A 17635-nucleotide genomic window follows, 5' to 3' on the forward strand; every position below is an offset into this window, starting at 1 on the left:
GGTAGCTGCATCACAATTGCATTTAACAAAGCCAAGAGGGGGGCGAGACCAACTAGTATATCGTACCTGTGTCGCAATCAGCCGCGGTGTGTGCTCGTGGCGATGGGCAACCGTGCCTACGGCTCCTGTTGCGTCGTTGGTGATGATAGGGGGCAGCCGGCGCTGCGTAGCAAGGCGGGCAGGGGCCAGGACAACCGCCTGAGGAACTGGGATCGGGTGGTGCTGTGCGGTGACGGCATCGGCCTGAGCCGTTGAGGGCGTGGGCGGCTGACGGGCCGCAGCCGGAAGGTTCTTCAACTGGGATTGGCGCCAAGCAGCAAGGTAGTTACTCGCGAGAGAGATCGCCGTTTCTGGTAATTGGACTTAAGAGCAATTTTATTCCTAATATCTAAAATGATGCAATTTTACTCTTAATAAGTTTTTTTTTTATCAAACATCTTTGTAAAGCACAAATATTTTGTTCTTTATTATGTATCGGTTCCTTATCACTTGGTTAAAAAAAAAAAATTTCACATTTTTTGTGATTTAATAATAGATTTGGAGATTAATATTTTTAAATTCGAGGAAATATTTGTTCTTTTGTCCAACTCGTACAAAATACAGTATAATTTTTTTTATGTCTTTTACAAATTTCATGTCTATTCATTTGGTTGTGACCGTTACTCATGAAGGATAAATGACACGATTCATAACTGAGAAGACAGTTTGATGAATTTTTTTTCAAATTGATTTAACTTGTCAATGTTATGGATAAATTTACTCTTTACTGAAATAAAATTGTCCTTGACTATACTAAAGATATTCTTACACCGTATCCTGATTTGTTTTATCGCTATGTTGCATATTCTTTTTCACACCAACATTCTGTTTGTGAGCTGTTCGCAAGCATGTTCACGAGTTTGTTCGCGAGCAGCTAGAAATGTAAACGGAGCGGGGCGGGGCGAGGAATGCATTTCCCATCCCCATCCCCATCTCCAACCAGTTGGGGATCCCTATTCCCCGTTTACAGATGTTCCAAAACCTTTTTCCCCATTTTTTATTCCTCGTTATCACCGTTTATATTTAAAAAAACAAAATAATGCCTAAAATTTTTAAGAATCAGTAGCTAATAATATCAAACATCAACAATCATTTTCAAATTTTCCAAACTATACAAAACTATAAATTAAAAACAACTAATCATCTCAATAAAAAAATACTTAAATCGTTCAAAAAAATCAATTATTATGAAAAATAGTCGGGGATTCCCCATCGAGGATTAATGGGGTGGGGATACCTTTCTCCATCCACACCCTATCCCTACCACGATGAACAAAACTATCCTTATCCCATGAGGATTCTTATCGGGAACTTCCTGTTGGGATGGGTCACTAACGGAGACGGGGAATCCCTGCTCCATTTGCATCCTTACGAGCATCTCATTAATTCAGCTCATTAACTTTGCTCACGAACAACTCATTAGTTATGTTAATTAATTATATTGATTTAAAATTTCTTTAACACAAAACTATATACTTTTGAAATCTACAAAACTACGTTGTTTTACATTTCTCCATTTATAAAGATAGTATTATTAAAAAAATAATCGAACCAAGCTTGTTTATGAGCATGTTCATGAACATTATAATCGAATTTGCTCATGAGTTTGCTTATGAACCTATAATCGAGCATGCTCGAGAGCTTTAGAGCCAAGTTTTGCCGTGCTCAAACTTAACTCGTTTACAAATCGAGTTGAACTCGGTCGAGCTTTTATCTAGCTGAACACCGAGCAGCTCAGTAGCAAAATTTATTGTTAACTCCTTGTAAAAATAAAAATTTACAAATTGCATACTATATTATATTAATTATGCATGTTTCTAATAAAATTCGTAATGTATCTTGTAAAATACAGAGAAAATAGCAGATCGTAGCAATGGAGACGTGGCTCAAGATTCATATCATCGATACAAGGTAAATCGGATAAATAAACTACTAAATTTGATTTTATTATAATAAATTTTATTAATTTAATATGTTTAATATATTTATAATAGGTATAATGCGCGGGAGAAATTTTACTTCTAACATCTAAAATGATGTTATTTTATTCTTAATGTTGGCAGTAAAGAACAATTTTACCTCTAACATTTACAAGTTGAAAAATAATTCATCAAACTATCTTTTCCATCACGAATCTTGTCATCTAAACTTCACTTGTACGTCGTTTTATCACTTATTAGTAACTAATCACAAGCATATGATTAGATGTGAGTTTTTTTAAAAAAAAAATTAAAAATATATACTGTCTTTTGTACGAGTTGGATAAAAAAATTCAAATATTTCACCGAATTTATAAATATTAATGGCATAATACCTATTTGGCTCCACAAACCAACGCTTCAAAGTCAATTAGGACCCCAAAGTATCAAAATCATCAATCAGGTCTCTGAACTAAGCAAAAATCATCAATTGAGTCCCAATTCTAAACAAAAATCATCAATTGAAGCCTCATCGAAAATCATTCGGTTGAATAATTTCAGACCCTCTTCCTCAAACTAATTTTGAACCAACACAGAGATGATTACCGTCTATATTAAATAGTCACAGTTTCTAATTTTAGGATGAATAGGGACTCAATTGATGATTTTTGCTTAGTTCAGGGACTTGATTGATGATTTTGATAGTTTAGGTCCTAATTGACTTTGAAGCTTTAGTTTGGGGACCCAAATGGATGTAATGCCAATATTAATCTACAATTCTGCTTTCAATTTTTTTTTTTCAAATTCTATTACTAAATCACAAAAATATGAAATCTTTTTTAGAACCTACTGATATGCAATCGGTACAGAATAAGAAAAAAATATCTGTGTTTTATAATAATATTTTGAAATTGACCAAACTTATCAACGTTAGGATAAATTGCACCATTTTAGACGTTATTAGTAAAATTACCCATTACTGTAAATATTAGAAGTATTTTTGGACCTTATCCCGTTTGTAATAATTAAATCGGATAATTAAATAAATTTTATTAATTTAATAATTTAATATATTTACAGGAAGATGTTGCGGTTATGAAAGATATGGGCGTAGATGCTTACAGATTTTCAATCTCATGGTCTAGAGTATTGCCACGTAAGACTAATCCAAATCCATTATTGTTAATTACGAGTATTAATCATGTTACTAATAAATTTTTAATCCAGATTAATTAATTAGGACCCATTTAGCTACTTGCTGTTTGCTATTTCAGTTTATTGTTTACTGTTCTTGTTTGCTGTTTGCCTTTTGAAAATGCTATTTTCACAAAAAAACATAGATTTTCTGCTTTCGTAAAAAGTTATTTTTCAGCTCTAAAAATGCAAACATGAAGTATCTAACCAAACACCTAAAATTCTGTCTATTAGAGTGAAAAGATAAACGGAAAGTAAAAAGTAAGTAACCAAACATTCTCTTTGACAAAAAAAAATTAATAATCTCTGATTAAACTAATTATATTATTGTTATAATTATAAGGGTAATTAATTTATTAGTCCCTATATTTTGATAAAACACACTGTTTAGTCCCCGTATTTTCAAAAACACACGGTAAAGTCCTTAACGTTTTTCTCGGTGAACTGTTTAGTTCCTAACGTTTTTCTCGATGAACTATTTAGTCCCTGCCGTTAGACTCTCATGAAGATTCTGTTAGTCAACTTGGATTTGCGTTCTTCTTTTCCTTTATTTTCATTTCCTTTAAATTCTAATGCATCTGAAATCAACTTTGAGTGTTTTTCTTCTTGATTTTCTTCTTAATTGTTCAAATTTCTAAGCATTGTGTCTGTTATTTTTCTTGTTCTAGCTTCTTTTTCTAAATTGGATTTCCTCTTCTGAAGTTTGAAGGTAAACAGTAAAAGGTAATTTAGTCATTTTCGAAGTCATAAACGGTAAGAAATCTAACAAACAGACGGAATGACTAAACAATTCACTTAGAAAAAGGCTAGGGACCTTACCATGTGTTTTTGAAAATACAGGGACTAAACAGTGTGTTTTGTCAAAATATAAGGACTAATAAATTAATTACCCTAATTATAAATCCAGGTGGGAAGCTTAATGGTGGTGTCAATAAAAAAGGAATTGAATACTACAACAACCTCATCAATGAGCTTTTAGCCAACGGTACGAATTTCATTTGGTAATTTTTTTTTTATAGTTTATTCGATTTTTCAGATTGAATTTCTTCAAACACTTAATTAATTTAACTAACTAGTTAACTGTAACTAATTACAAATTTCTCTATCTATCATTTGATTTAAAAAATCTAAATTATTTGTCAGTATAAAAATAAAAAATTAGGCTAAATTAGGTTTTTTTCGCGAACAACACTATGTTTATTAATTATATTGATTTAATTTTTTTTAATACAAAACTATATAGTTCTGAAATTTACAAAACTAAAATTTAGATAAAACTATGTTATTTTATATTTTTCTATTTATAGAAATATTATTATTAAAAAAACAAGGCTTAAACCATACGCAACGTCCTCCTGAACTTGTCACTTTTGGTCATTTTTCTCCCCGAGCTCATGGGACAACCTATTTGCCCCTTTAACTATTTAAAAGTGGTATTAGCAACCCCCTATTTTCATTATAATAGAAACAATCATGACATGTTCTCATTATAAGCACCAAGGTCATAATAAAAAGGGTCGTACACTACTAAAACAAGCTGCAAATGAGTTTAATATAGACAGTACACAAATTCTCTTGTAAAAATTGCATATAGCTTTAACTCATTCTAAATCGTCTACATATATGCAAGCTGGTTCCAATACATCCATGAACACTTGTACTAATGTTGGAACTTCATCTTGTTTCCGCTGTAATGAAAATAGTAGGTTGTTCCATAAGTTCAGGAGGCAAAATGACCAAAATTGACAAGTTCAGGGCTGCGTATGGTTTAGGCCTTAAAAAAATAATCAAACCAAGTTTGCTAAAGATAAGAGATAAGTGGTGTAAAGAAAAAAAAGATACATATAACATTAATTGATTCATCGAGTGTATTATTCCTGAAGTATACTAAATCTGTTTCTCTATTTAGCTCAACTGTTAATATTTATTGTTGCTAATAACTCGTATATATTAGTTGATTTTTCTTCTAAAATAATAATTAGTGGTCGTTTTTTTAATATATATATATATATATATATATGTGGATTGAAGTAAAACAATAAAAGTTAATGAGAACTCAGCCAAATACTTAATATACATTTTTTTTTTAATTTTTATTTAGGCAAAAAGCATAATTAAGTTTTTAAATTTTACATGTTTTAAGGATTAAATTACTGATCAATTATTTTTCTATATTGAGCTCTTGATCATTGATTCTATTATGGATCAGACTCTTATTTAACTTTTTCATCGAGTTTGGACTGCATACATCGTTAAGGAGACTCAGCTTGTTGGCATGGACAAATAAAAATAAGAGTTTCTTGACTAGGAGAGATAAAAAAAAATTATAGAAATTAATTTCCAGTAGGTTCTTCCAACCTCGATCTTCTACTCTCCAATTTTACGATTTTCAACATTAGAATCGCCAAATCGATCTTCTCCCCTAATACCAAAATCTATTTCAAACAGGTTTTTCCAAGATCGATTTCCAACTTAGAAAAAACTACTAGAAATTCATTTCTATAATTTCTTTTTACTTTTTGCTCTCTCCCCCTAGTGAATAAACTTATTTTTTTTATTTGTGCACATGTCAGCATGCTGAATCACTTAACGGGTTTTGTCGTCCAAACTCGATGGAAAAGTTAAATAAGGGTTGTTAAATCCATAACAAAATCAATAATCAATGGCTCAATATGGAAAATAATTGACCAGAAGTTTGATCCTTAAAACAGACAAAATTCGGGTGCTCAATTATGCTTTTTACCATTTATGTTTTTATTAAGATTAATTAACATTGCCATACAAATAATTAATTATGATAATAGGTAATTAATTTGGTATATATATTTATGTGATGGGCAGGAATTGAACCCTATGTAACAATATTTCATTGGGATCTTCCACAAGTCTTGGAAGATGAATATGAAGGCTTTCTTAGTCCTAAGATTGTGTAAGTTATTAAATATCTATAAAATAAACCTTAAAATTTGGAATTCATGAAAAACATTAGTATATATTATATAGTTCTATTAATAAAACAAACTAGGTAAATGGAGCTGTTGTTTTATAAAATTAATGGATATAACGTACATCTAAGAGCAATATTATCCCTAATTTTATTCTTAACGTTGGCAGGCAAGAACAATTTTACCCCTAACGTTGACAAGTTGGATCAGTTGAAGAAATTATTCATCAAATTGTTTTCTCGGTCATGAATCTTGTCATATACACTCCACATGTGCGTCATTTTATCATTCATTAATAATATATCACAAACATATTATTAAACGTGAAATTTTGAAAAAATATATTGTATTTTGTACAAGTTGGACAAAAAACTTCAATTATTTCACCGAATTTAAAAATATTAATCTTCACTTATATTATTAAATCATAAAAAATATGAAATCTTTTTTTAAATCAAACTACTTTCAATTGGTGTAGAATAAGAAGCAAAATATCTGTATTTTGCAATAATGTCTAAAATTGACCCAACTTATCAACTTTAGCGGTAAAATTGCATCATTTTAGATGTTATCTTTCTATATATACTTAAAAACATTTTGATTCACTTTCAGCCCTACGCCCTAGGCGGCCGCACTTATTGCTTATATCCAGGGTCGGTCCTAGTAGCGGCCCGTCCTATTAGTTTTAATTATTAAGTATAATATTTTAGCTGGACTTATTTGGACTGGACTTTAGCTTTAATTTTTACACCGAATCCAACCCAACTAAATTAACACCGAGTCTAGATGAGCTTGAGGTGAGCATTTTTAAGCTAAAACTTATTGGGTCCGATCCAATCCGACCCATGAACAAATCTACGCAAAAGGTAATATTAAGTTATTTTTTACATCAGAATAAAATTAATACTTCTCAATAGAATTTACAAAAACAACCATTTGATACTATTATCATTTTTGCTAAATTGATATCATATATATTTTTTAATCATACAATATATTCATATATAATCATATAGAGATGATTTTGCGGATTATGCGGAGCTCTGTTTCAAAACATTCGGGGACCGAGTCAAGCATTGGATCACAAATAATGAACCGATAACCTATAACCTGCAAGGCTACGTTTTTGGCTCGTTTGCGCCGAACCGATGCTCTGCTTGGCAAAAACTAAACTGTTCGGCTGGAGATTCAAGCACTGAACCATATATTGTAGCCCATAATCAGCTTTTGGCTCATGCTGCTACAGTCAAAATATACAAGCAAAAATATCAGGTTAATTTCTAATTAATTACCTTTATAATCTCATATAGGGTTGTAAATAGTGCGGAGATTATCCATCTCCACTGGAGACCTAAAATCTCAATTTAATTTCTTATGGAGTGAGGATGGGTAAGAAAAATTCCCCAGAAGCTAGGGTTACAAACAGGACGAACCCCGTCCCTTTCGGGAACAGAGATCTCTATGGAAGGGGAAAATTCCTACAGAGCAGGACGGTGATTGGGAATCCCCTAGGCCGAGAACAAGAATAGGGAATGTAATCCATGTCTACCTAAAGCAGTGATGAGAATCGCTCTCTCCCCTATCGGGATTCCCATCCCTATCCCTATCCTCATCCTCATTTGTACTTTAAATGAATTTTTAGATATTTAGTTTTATATTTAGATATTTTTTATTTATTTTTATATTTGGTAAATTGATGTATCTTACATTATGATTGATGCATGCTTTTTATCAAGTATACTCATTATTTTATAAATTATATTTATCTTTTTCTTAGAAAATAAATTATATTTATCTAATTGTATTATAAAAAAAAAAAAAAAGGGCGGCCCGGTCGTATTACGCGTCCCCGCTGAGCGAGGGTCCGAGGAGGGGTCCCACCACAAGGGTGTATTGGGGGCAAGCCTTCCCTTGCCAATTTAATTGGCAAGAGGCCGCTCCTAAGACTCGAACCCGTGACCTCTGGCCACACGACAACAACGTTTTACCGTTGCGCCAAGGCTCGCCCTCATCTAATTGTATTATACAATAAAATTTTAAATTTCACTAAAAACTAAAAATATTAGGGTAAAGTCTAAAAAACCCATGTGCTTTCACTTTTTGTCAAACTAATACATGTAGTATTTTTGTACAAATATGGACTGAGATTTCATTTTACTAAAAAATGAAGAGCGTTTAGTTTGACACTATAAAAATGACCGTTAACGATCTTAAAATGGAAAATTCTAAGATTAAAGTTGTTTAGTACTACATTTACTATGACACCAAATTTTTTATTTTCCAAAATCATCATTTCGGAACATTCTCTCTTATCATCAAACAACACACAAATGACCTCAAAATTAAAAAAAAGTTGTTTAGAATCTTAAGTTTTTAAAAATTTTCATTTTTTAATGTTATCAACGCTCATTTTAATTTTGAGGTCCTTGTTTTTAGTAAAGCGAAAAACCTCAATCATCTTCTAATCACAAACGAAAACCTCAATTCTTATTTGGACAAATTTTTTTAGGCTTTATAGGCATCCAACCCCCTAAACTTGTAACTTTTTTTCACCTGGCCCCCTCAACTTAGGGGACAACCTCTCAACCCCTTCAACTCTCTAAAAACATCACATACAGCCCCTTACACCCTATGTTCGGTCAAAATATTGATCCGTGTAGAAAACGCGCTTGACTATTGACCACACCAATGCCACGTGTCATTTTTTATTAAATTTTTCCATTGAGACCCTTGCTCGGCGAGCAAGCCCATTTGTGCTCGGCGAGCAACTACCAGAGCTGGATTTCGATCAGAATTCTTATGCCAGAATGGAAAATTTTAATAAAAAAGTGACACGTGACATTGGTGTGGTCAACAGTCAAGCACGTTTTCTACACGGGTCAATATTTTGACCGAACATAGGGGGTAGAGAGGTTGTCCCCTAAGTTGAGGGGGCTAGGTGAAAAAAAGTTACAAGTTTAAAGGGTTGGGTGCCTATTAAGCCATTTTTTTATGTACACCAATTTGACAAATAGTGAAAGCACGTGAGTTTTTTTTCCGACTTTATCCTTCTTTTTTTATCAAGTATACTCATTATTTTATAAATTATATTTATTATTTTTCCCAATTTCATAGGAAGTTCAAAAAGGAGTGATAGGGATAACACTTGTATGTACTTGGATGATACCATTCTCAAATAGTAAGCAAGATAAAGAAGCTGCACAGAGAGCACTTGATCTCACATTTGGAATGTATGTATACTCATTTTTTGCCTGTTTAATTCACCTATTCTTTTTACTGTTTTCTGTTATTGCTAGCTGTTAATGATAGGTAGTAGATATTAGTTGATTTTTGGCTTAAAGTATTTTTTGGATCTATCCAAAATTTGTACATTTAGCCCCTGACCTATTATTTGGTCACATTTGGCCCATGACCTATCAAATTAGATAAAATTCAACCCATATTAAATGGAAAATTAACCGTGTTGGAAAATTAACAGCAATCATCAATACAAAAACAACACATGACACATAAATAAAATTAATTTTCAACTAAAGATGGCAACAGTAAATATTTTACACGACGTTGATGGAGCTGCAGAAGTTGAAAGTATCCCTGGAGTTGAACGATGTTTGAAAAAGTTTTTAGGATTTTTTTTTACTGTTGTCATGTATCCAGGTGAAAAATAATTTTATTTATATGTCATGTGTCATTTTTGTATTGGTTACTACTGTTAATTTTCCAACACAGTTAATTTTCTATTCAATATGGGTTGGATTTTATCTAATTTGATAGGACATGGGCCAAATATGACTTAATAATAGATCAGAGGCTAAATGCACAAATTTTGAATAGATCAAGGGCCAAAAGATGCTTTAAGCCTTGATTTTTCTGTTAAAATCAGCTGTTTCAAAATTACATAGTCTGGTAAACATTATAAATAAGATTGTATTGTTTTGTACGTAGAGATGAAAATACGTCTACCTCTCCCCTTATCATAGCGTCAAGTAACCTAAGAATAGTTTTAATTATTATCTCTGACATACTCACTCACTCGAATGCGTCTTGGGCTCGAAGGTCTCGGAGACTCTAATACTATGTCAACCATTTAAACAAAAAATTTAAATTAATAGTTAAAGATCCAAAAACAATTCTTTTATGATAGTTTTATGCATCAAGAGCCCATTGAACTTTTCTCAAAAAGCCAATCGACTCCTTTAACTTAAATTGTATCTTGTTAGCTATGTGAACTTGTAGGTTGATTTAGAGAGTTAATCATGTGACTTTAAATAAGTTCATATATGTATGTTCATGAGTAAATTTTACCAATGGTGTACAACGTTTGCCTCATTTCATATTTTAGTGTACAATCTTCAATTTATCTCACTAATATGTACGAATTTATAGGTGACCTCCCACTTTGGTGAAACAAATTGAAGGTTCTATACTAAAATGTGAAATGGGCAAACGTTGTACACCATTGATGAAATTTACCCGTATGTTCATTGAGATAATCCTGATTGGGGCTTCCTCACCCCTCCCTACATGTGTATTGAGTGGGAATCAAACCTGAAATCTCTTCCCACAAACTCAACCTATATTGCAAACTGAACTACAAACCGTTCATAAGGGGGTGTTTGATTGCACATTTTCATGCTCCTATTTGCATTTTCACTTTAAAAGTGAGTTTATTAGGGGTTTGGTTAGTGATCTCATGTTTGTCTTTTACATCTGAAAATAAACATTTTATAAAAGCAGAGAATCACTGCTTTTTGGAAAATCAGATTTTTCCAACAACAAACTGTAACAACAAATAGCAAACAGTAGGTAAAACAAATCTGCCTCAAATCTTTTTAAATGACACATGTTTGAATAAAAATTTAACAAATATTGAAAAGTATAATAAAATATTTTCATTTAATTATTTTTATTATTATTTATTTTGCAGGTATATGCACCCAATTACCTATGGAGATTATCCAAAGTCATTGAAAATATTACTTGGGAAAAGATTGCCTAAATTTACAAAGGAAGAATCTGAATTACTAAAAGGATCAATTGATTTTCTTGGTTTAAATTATTATACATCAAATTATGCAGCTCATATGCTTACTTCTCCTACTGCTCATCTTAGTTACCAAACTGATCTAAGTGCTACTCTTTCCAGTAAGTTTTCGTTTCCGATACGGGTACGATATAAACTACGTAACTAGGGTTGAAAACGGTGCAGGGATTTCATGTCCTATCGGTAACAGGAAATCCCCAATAAGAATCTCCACAGTGCGGGGATGAGATTCTTTTATCCTCGAAATTGGGGACGGGTAAAGTATTCCCGTCCCACTCCCCGATATTGCGCTCATGGGTATCCTTGCGGGTTGTCTGGAAAAAATTTCCATTTACCTTTCTTGTTATTATGATTATTTATAGGGTTAATTACATATAGATATCATGTGGTTTCGCTGATTTGAAGATTGGTACCTGTGGTATTTTTTTTTGGCAAACACAATCCTATGGTTTGCAAAAGATTTGCATTTTTTTACGTTGCCAAATTTGGCCGATAATGACCTCAAAATGAAAATTTTCAAGAATTAAAGTTGTATATTTAGAGTTTTCTCTTTCTAAATATTAACTTTCTCTAAACATTTCATTTCGAGGTCGTTATCGGTCAAATTCTGACAAAGTGAACCCAAATGTAAAATTTTACAAACCACAAGGTTGCCTTTGCAAAAAAAAAAAAAACTCACAGATACCTATCAGCAAATCGGCGAAACCACATGGTATCTATACAGTAAAACCGCTATATAAGAATACACTTGGGACGGAACTATTTGTATAACAATTGAGAGGTTATTACTGAAATAGAGTTTGGTAATATAGATTATTACCAAGTTTTGGGACCGATTTTTTTTATAACAAAATAGAGGTTATTCTTATATAGAGTATTTTTATATTGAGGTTTTACTGCATATATAATTAACCCTTATTTATATGCTAAGGATTTTGCTATTTTTAATTTCTTCTATATATATATATATATTAAAAATTCGAAATGTTACATGAAATTTACGTAGTTTATAATAGATTTAATATTTTCTTTTTTAAATTTAAAGCACAAAGTTGAGGCTTTGTAAAAAAAATAAAAATGGAGGAAGGAACTAAGAAGTAGGGATCTCCGCGGGGACGGAGAGAAAATGTTTGCCGTTTCAGTTATAGGAACGGGGATAGAAAATACACGTTAAATCGGGTAACAGGAATGTGGGGAATGCAATCTCCACCCTGTCCCGCCCCCTTTACTTTACATCCCGTCGCACAACTTTTTTTTATAATAGCAATTAATACATTTCTTTACTTACACATAGTCTTTTTTTTTTCTTAACAGATGAGCGTAATGGAGTTCCTCTTGGTCCTCAGGTATATATCAACTGTAAGAGTTAATATAAGGGTAAATAATTTATTAGTCTTTATATTTTTAATTAACATAATGTTTAGTCTTTGTATTTTAATAATATATTATTTAGTTTTTAGTTTTTGCTTTATTCAAAAGTTTAATCTTTATTAAATAGTTTAGTCTTTCTGTAAGAGATTAAACTGTTGAATAAAATAATAATTAAAGGCTAAATAGTGTATTATTAAAATACGAGTACTAAACAGTGTGTTAGATAAAATTGTTGGGACTAATAAAATATTTACCCTTAATATTATGCTAAGATAATTAGAAGTTTACTAATTTCATCTCATAGTATAAAAAAGTTCAATGTTTTTTTACCATGGCAGAAATTTTAGCTTTTTTCAAAGATTTGTATCACCAAAGAAAATTAAACTATATTTTTTATTTTATAATGTAGAAAATAAATAAGAATTATGGTCTGTTTGGTTCACCTGTTTGCTGTATGTTGATATGTAGTAAATATTAGTTGATTTTTCTGCTAAAAGTAGCTGTTTCAAAATTTTATCAAACACTTTTTTATTATTTTTTAAAATTAAAAGGTAAAAAACACTTTCGAAAAATGGAAATAAACGGACATTTAATTTTTGTGAGCTATTTTTTTTAATAGAAAATGATAATATTGCAGGCAGCTTCAAGTTGGTTAACTGTTTATCCAAGAGGAATTAGAGATCTTTTGGTGTATGTCAAAAAGGAGTATAATAATCCACTTATTTACATCACGGAAAATGGTAAATTAATTTCTATAATTTATTTGCTATTTAAAATTAACTGTTTAAAGTTAATATTATTGATAAATTTTACTATGGCCCAAGGTTTAAATTGATCAGCTTAACGCATTTCAAAAGGCATGTTTTAAGAGAAGGTTGTCTCACACAATATGAGATACTCAAAACACCTTCTTTATATCTAGGGCTCGATACTTGAAGACTCATTAACGGCTCGGTAAATGGTTACCATTGGGAAGAGTTTATTAACTTTAACCTCTCCTTAACCACTCGGTACAGACCGAGCACCTACTCCTAAAATTTAGGAGTAGGTTGCTGGCTTTCCCCTTTATTTTTAAATTTTTAGTAAGAAAGTTCAGAGTTTTATCCCTAAAAATAAGGGGCTGCTAGTTGTAGCGCGCAATGTATTAGTGAATAGGAAAAGCAAAGTGAGATTACTAATGACAGATGGAGGTTGAGGCAATGAAATTATTCGGTGCCTCGCTTTTGTCTATTGTTAGATTAATTAATGTGCCCCACATGATTGAATGATTGTAGTGTTTAAGAATTGGAGGGAATAATTAAATGAAATGAAATTTATTGAGTGGATCCCACAATGATTATGTGAGCATTGAGTCGTTATCGGTTTAATGCATTGGAAATGTTCTAATAATGCAACATTAGGCTTAGAAGTCTATACCATATTAAACCTTGGCTTAATTTACCTGCAATGGCGCTTTGAATTGAAAAAGTTGAGTTGAGCCTAAGTTTAAAAAGTAGCGGAGAATGAGAGAGGGATGCACTGGAAGTCTGTTGCATCCTGACCACTGAAATCCATCCTTAGATGGGTGGTTCGAAACGATCCTACTTATAAAAAGAGAGTTTAGAGATGATCCAATTGCATTCTCAAACCCTCTTACTATGCTCTGTCACTTTTGCCCGTGAGCATCTTTTAGGAGAAAAACTGCTTCACATCTATAAATAAAGTTCTTATAATAAGCATCCGGTCTTTAATATCACTTGGAAACCCCTAATTTATGTTTAGACACGTGTATTGTGACCCCACTGAATAAATAAAATAGTGGGACCTCTTATAATATGTGTGGGTCTGTATTATATATGTCAAAATATGTATGGATGGAAGGTCTTCCGTTTGACATTGATTACCAGATGCTTCTAATAATTTCTCCTATAAATTACTTTCTACTTTTATAAAAATATCAGATATTTAAAATTAACACCACCCTCATCATGTCATAGACTGAACATTTAAAGCGTGAAATTTGCATAATTGAACATGTGCAAAATAGCCCAATAATAGGTGTCCCCACATCAGATGCAATTTGAAAAAAAAAAAAAGGATTTAAGCCTAAGTTAAAAGTAACGAAGGAAAGAGAGATACACTGGAAGTTTGTCGCATTCCAATCACTGGAATCCATTTTGGGAGTAGACTTGTTCACGAGTTCGGGTATCCGCTAGGCCATGTCTTATGGGTCCAAAATTGACATGAGGCCCAGACCGGTCTAAGTGTGCTAAAGTCCACATATTTTCTTGGACGGATTTTAAGCTTATAAAAGTAGTATGGATCGGTCCGTTGAGTCCAACCCGAACTCAACCCATAAACAAATCTATCTGAGAGTACGATTTCAGATGGCTCTTTTTTTTTTTAAAAGGAGTCGAGAGATGCTACAATTGCATTTCAAAACTCTTTTTACTCCGTCATTTTTGGTACGTCAGCATGTCGATGCTGACGTGTCAAATTCCTTAGCCAAGTCAATTTAATACAATACATTTTAAGAATTTTCACATATTATTCTATGCAATATAATTTTAGAAAACAATTTTATTTATTGATTGATTTAACTTTGTTTTTTTACTAATTATTTTATTACCAGGTATTGATGAACATAATAATGCCAATACACTAACTTTGAAGCAACAATTGATGGACTATATGAGGATTGATTATCATTATCACCATTTTATTTTCATCAAAAAAGCAATCGAGTAAGTAAATTATATTATATATCATCGTATAAATTAAATAGTCGTGTCAAACGAGTTGGTAATGTTGACAGTAAATCATATTATCGTGTTAGAAATTGACAGTAATATAAACAACGACACATGTAGAATTCTAGATTGGAGATGCAATTACACCTCCATATCTTCGTTTTTCAGAAAGAAAGTAAAAAAGCTACTCGGAATCTCTTTTAATGGGCCAGTTTGGCATTAGTGTAGTCAACAGAATCTGATGTGGAAAAAAAGTTGAGAAGTGTTTAGTAAATACACAATAAAAGTTCTAGAAGTCAAGAAATAAAAATCAAATAATATTATGTTATATTGAAAGTTATGGTTAATTTTGTCCAAAAATAATAATATGTGATTTCTTGATAAATTGTGACAACTATTTTCTCAAAAAGCTATAAATTGTAGCTTTTTCTCAAAGCAGCTTTCCCAAAATTTAAGAAAAATAGTTTTGCATTTATCAAACGCTGCTTTTAGATCTTGAAAAGCAAATATCAAACCACAGTAAGAAATTTTTCAATTTATAATGTAAAATTAAACGGACAAAAAATGAATATTTAAATTTAGTTAACATTTTTATAAAATTTTAGGCTTAATATGTTAGGAATTTCCTTTAATTCAAATAATCTGATTGGTCTTTTCAATTTTTGAAGGTGTTTTCTTAATTCTCATAAGTTGTACGTGACAGAGCAAAGTGGAAAGTTAAATAAGCTAAAAGCGTTTTAATATTTAAATAAGATCAACGAGTCAATCCAATTATTCCGGAAGATCCTAATAGATGTATCAAGTCATTCTTTTTTAAAAGGTCAATATATCATGTGTCGTACCTGTTCATGGGCCGGGTATTAGGCCAGTCCAGTCCAAATCCGCTAAAGCTCATCTTTTTTTTTTTTTTGATGGTTTTGGGATTTATAAAAATAGGACGGGTCAACCCAGCCTGGACCGCTTATTAATATTAATTAATAAAATTTATATATTTATATATTAATATTTATTTTTAAATATAAATTCAATTTTTTATTATTAAAAATTATACATATATATTTAAGTGGGCTTATATGGGCTGAGTTTGTGATTTGATTTTTGAGTCAAAACCCAGTTCGTCTAAATTAACAGCGGGCTGGGCTGAGCTTGGTCTGAGCATTTTAGAAAAAAGCCTACTAGGTCCAGCCCGACACATGAACAGGTCCAGTGTCAATGTATAGCTTGTTTTAGGGGTGGGCATGGTTCGGTTAACCGGTCCATTAGGCAAAAAAATTAACCAAATCGTTATCAACGGTTTTTTAACCATCCAAACCGAAACCGGTCCATATCAATCGGTTAACCATACAACCGGTTAACTATTAATTTCGGTTAGGTTTTTTGGTTAACGGTTTTTAAGCAATTTTCACTAGTTAACCAAAAATCAACGGTTAACCATAATTTTTACCCAAACTTAAAATTTTAAACAATATTAAAATACACATAATTTCAAAAATTCAAGCAAAACGAATTCATATAAAAATTCAGAATTCAAACATAAGTACCGAACTAAAAAACAAGCCATCAAGTTTACATTTAAAACATAAAGAAATGTAAATAATATTTCGTCAAAGTATGTTATATATTTATATTAATCTATGTTATAATAATTTAAATTAAGCAGTATAATCTATGTACTTATATTTATATTTGCCTTGCCTTTGTCGTCAAATGGTCTATATATATATTTTTTTAAAAATTTATATTTATTAAAAGGTGCGGTTAACCGTTAACTGCGGTTTTTTAACACTCTAATCCGAAACCGAAACCGGTACGTATCTATTTTTTTAACCATTAAGAAAACCACCGGTTCAGTTAAACATATTTTCCGGTTCGGATTACCGGTTTTCGCCTCGGTTACCGGGTTGACCGGTTTTTTTTTGCCCACCCCTAGCTTGTTTAATACATTTTTGCAAATTAAGCCCTGAACTATTTAGAAAATTATACATTGAGCCCTTAACTTTTTTTTTTTGTCACCCTTTAACTTGTTTTTTTCTTGTTATTAATTTGGAACAGGGATGGTGTAAACGTGAAGGGATATTTTGCTTGGTCATTATTGGATAATTTTGAATGGAGTGCAGGTTATACGGTGCGTTTTGGCATCTACTATATTGATTATCTAGATGGATTAAAAAGATATCCCAAACTTTCAGTTGGATGGTTCAAGAAATTCCTCAAAAAATAAATATCAATGTCTATATTTATTGTCCTTATATAAACACTCCATACAAAACATGACACGTGTTATTTTCATTGTAAAACGAAAAGTGTCATGTTTTTATTGGGTACTATAAGGATGAGGTGTTTTAATATTGTATGAATACATAATGTGGGCTTTTCCTACTAATAAGTGTACTA

At 31.6% G+C, this 17635-nt stretch overlaps 1 pseudogene; it reads left to right on the forward strand.

Annotated features, from left to right (window-relative positions):
* Positions 1-1909: 1909 nt before the first annotated feature.
* Positions 1910-17462, forward strand: LOC136222475 (beta-glucosidase 12-like; annotated as a pseudogene).
* Positions 17463-17635: the final 173 nt, after the last annotated feature.

This window comes from Euphorbia lathyris, chromosome 3 (genome assembly GCF_963576675.1).
Source record: "Euphorbia lathyris chromosome 3, ddEupLath1.1, whole genome shotgun sequence".
Lineage (NCBI taxonomy): Eukaryota > Viridiplantae > Streptophyta > Magnoliopsida > Malpighiales > Euphorbiaceae > Euphorbia > Euphorbia lathyris.